Source organism: Cryptomeria japonica, chromosome 10 (genome assembly GCF_030272615.1).
Source record: "Cryptomeria japonica chromosome 10, Sugi_1.0, whole genome shotgun sequence".
Taxonomy (NCBI): domain Eukaryota; kingdom Viridiplantae; phylum Streptophyta; class Pinopsida; order Cupressales; family Cupressaceae; genus Cryptomeria; species Cryptomeria japonica.
In genome coordinates, this window is record NC_081414.1 from 262,796,142 (window position 1) to 262,800,241 (window position 4,100).

The window sequence follows — 4,100 nt, forward strand, 5'->3', positions numbered from 1 at the left end:
TACATTAGAAAGTATATAAATCAAATGAGAATGCACTCAAATTGATCTTAATGGGATTAATAGATTATGGAATTCTTAGAGGCTTCAATACATTAGAAAGTATATAAATCAAATGAGAATGCACTCAAATTTACCCTAAGTGGTTAGAGATCGTCCATTCTTCCATGCCAGCAAGATCCCAGTCTCTTAAAGAGCAAAGGTTGTACCAACCCCAATTTGTTAACTTTTAGAAATGGTTTGTAGATAAAACTTTAAAGTACCATACACATGCAATAGTTTAGATTCTTGAGAAGTCTTTTTTCTGTTTGATGAATTCGTGCTTTTTAGGTTGGGTTGTTGCACGTACCCTTGCTATTTTGAGAGCTAACTAATTTCTCAAAATTTTCCCTGGCTAGGCCTCATTTATTGTCCCTATCTAGCTTGGGCACAACAACATCTGGCTTGCTTGTCAGATGGGCCAGTTAATCTTTCTAAGTCAGTGCATGATACCTTAACCGAGAAATGTGGAAGTTTGTAATTTGTCTTGCATAGGTATTCTAAGGCTGAACACAAAAATAACTCCAATTTTAAGAGGCTCCTCAAGATACGGGGAAGTGTTCTATTGAAAAAGACGAACTTAGCGAATAGATAGATTGATAATAATGAAGAATTATATTTCATATTATAAATATAAACTCTCAGATAGTTTTCAATGCATTATTGTGTTAACAAGAAAACAAATCTAGACGGTAAGCTAGTATATACCGTGTAAATTAAAAAAGACAAACTTAGCGAATAGATAGATCACCAATAATGAAGAATTGTATATCATATAATAAATTTTTTAAAATTGCTTTCCATCACATGACAAATACATTTAATAATATTACCAAGAAATCAAATTTAGAGACAGTAAGCTAGTATATACTGTAAAACTTGTTTTAATTCATTATAGTGCGATGAAGATCATACGATCATACCTTATGATGTGTTTACTGGTCTTTTCAGCAAAGATTGAAGTGAGATGCTAATTAAATCTTGCAACGCTGGTTAGAAATGTCTCGTTGAGTCCTGGAATCTAATCGGAGTGCATGACAACTGAAGTTCAAGAAGGCTCATGTGTGTAGTCACATTTGTGGTGTTGTATGTTACCGAATAGTTTATATATACGTGTGACATTTGTAGTCGCAAAATTGTGTTGGTGTTTGAGTATGTAGTTAGATTATTAAATAATTTATATATAAATATACATGCATGCAAATTATTCTCTAAAGATAAGAAATAAGTGGCTTGAATTGACACACAATTCAAGCTCATAAGATTGACATAAGTAGAAAAGTAGAAATCCTATTTTTTTTTTAAAGTGGGAGTACCTCTTCATCAATCAAGCCATATATTCTCTCGAATAGTATTCACATGGTGAGTTTAACTTCTTTTATCCACCTAAATATATTTCATTGATCTATTAAACCAATATCAATCTAACATGGTACACTCCTACTCATGTTAACTAATATCAATCTAACATGGCACACTATTACTCATGTTAAGCATGTGCCATACTTGCCTTGATTACTATTTTCTATTAAGAGCGTAAGGCTAGCCTTAAACAACACACACTAAGCTTTGGTTGCTTAGGTGGTTGTGGGCCCAATCTTCCCACTCTTGTCCGTTCCGTCCAACTACACAACATGATCAACATTGTTGTTCCCATTTACTCCATTCTGTTGCTATTCTAGTTACCCCAATCTTGTTTCCCATCCTATCCACATGGTTGTCGTTCTCTTTCCTATCTATAGCTTGTTGAAACACAAAACTAGAAACAAGGTTTTGATGCAGGGTGTGAACTATTTGTAGCGAATGCCTCAAATAGATGTGGTCTCATGCAATTGCATGATTCAAGATATACACAAAATGGAAGCCATCATACTCTTGAGAATCGTTGAGTCCCTCATTATGGTGGCTAGTTAGAATCAAAATATTGGAAAAATGTGGTGGAAGGCATGTGGTATGGCAACTATCCATCCATTGTAAAAATGTTTGAATCTTTCACCAAAACACATTATATTATATGTAGTGGGCATCATATTAAGCGCACTAATATAATGTGTCATTACACTTATATTTTTTCAGAATTTACAGATTTATTTTTAAAAGGTAATTTATGAATGATAAATAGATGTTCCCATAACAAATTATTTGTACCACATCCAAAATCAAGACATGGTATATTTTCAAGAAAGCAAGCAAATGATGCCTAGAAATTTGATAACTATAGACAAGTGAACACAAGATGTTTGTATTTATAAAGTGTTGATTCCCCAAAGTTTGTACTTAGAGAAGGCAGTCTAGAAGTTTCATAGATGTGGGAGTTGATTGCAATTTGTGAAACAACCTTCGAGATTTTAGAAGCCGACTCTTCAAATTTGTAGGGGAGATGCAAAGGGAGAGGATTATACATTAATCTAGCAATACTAAGGCAATGCACCAATGCAAAGCTTTTATATCATTTTAAACCCTCTTTCACAAATGTAACAGGGAATTGCCAATTTCTAGAAATGAGCACGATACATCACAAAACCTTAATAAATGGAAGGAGAATGAGATACATAAGGTCAAATAGACATAGGGTATAACATTTAGATCTTTATGTGAGAAGTACGTGTCAAGGCTTGGTGAAACTGTACAGATCCTTGTTATCTTCTTTAGCAATTAACCATTTATAGATTTTGCTCATCAAAAGACAATTTAATTTCTAATTTGAAGAAAATGGAAGAATAAAAGATCTTTACATGGGCTATAATCCACAAACCATGTTAGAAATTATAAAGCTGAAATTCACGCTTTTCAGTAGTTATACCCATCTTTTAATGACACAACATTGTAATAAAAGGTTTAAGCAGAGATAAAACACACAAAGAGGCATGCTTGGCACAATCCACTAGGCTTATATAAAATAGTCTTTTTGGCTGAGGATAGTGCTTGCAACTGAATGATCTCTTGCATATTTGTTGCATGTTGATGATCATTATGACGACCATTGTAACCTCCTATGGGTCGCTGATTTCTACATCATTCTCCTTCCTATGTGCATTGCATGAATGCCACTTGGAATATCCTTTGGGTTTGTTGCAACTTCTCGGGCCAAACATATTCTTGAATAGTGTGAGGATCCACCTTTTATAACATCTACAACCCTTGGTTTAACTATGTAGCACATTCTGATGCTTCTTTGCTTCAATAATCCTTCTAATTACCGTACTATTATGGTCAACCCCCTCTTTAGAAATTTTTTTTGCAGTATGATAGAACGTAGGATCAGTAAATGGGCAGAAAAAGAGGGAAAAGGGTTAGAGGATAGTCTGGTTTCTGCTCAAAACACTGAACCATTGATCATTGTATTATGCTAAGACATTTCATTGAAAAAGTGTGGGATAATCAAAGTAAAGAAGCCTTTTGTTGCTTCGTGGATTTCAAAAAAGCCTTTGATATTGTACCTAGGGACAAGCTTTGGAGTAGAATGGAAGAACTTGGGATTCCAAAGGAACTTAGGGTTGTTGTTCACAAACTATATGAGTAGGTTAGAGCTAAAATCAAAACTAAAGATGGAATGTCTGAATGTTTCGGCAGCGACATCAGGGTCAAACAAGGGTGTCCTTTATCTCCCACTTTGTTTGGCTTATATATTGATAAACTTGAAGAGTGGTTAAACAATACAAATGGGGAAGGTATCCAATTGGGAGACTATGTGGTGAAATTTCTTTTATATGTTGATTTTATTCTTATAGCAAAATCCGCACAAGGTTTGAGAGAGCACTTGAAGGCTCTTGAGTTATTTTATCAGGAAGTTGGGATGCAAGTGAATACTAGCAAGACCAAGGTCATGATCTCTTCTTCGAAGAAGAGAACAACAGGTAGATTTTATATTCGAGGGCAACCCCTTGGAGGTAGTGGTTGAATATAAATACTTAGGAATTGACTTCCACAATAAGCTCAATTGGGAAACTTGTAGATCAAAAAGGATACAAGGGGGTTGGAGAGCTTTATACCTTCGTCAAAATAGATGTAGGAAAGTAGAGTTGTGGGATTGGAAGACTAAGAAAACACTTTTCGGTTTGCTA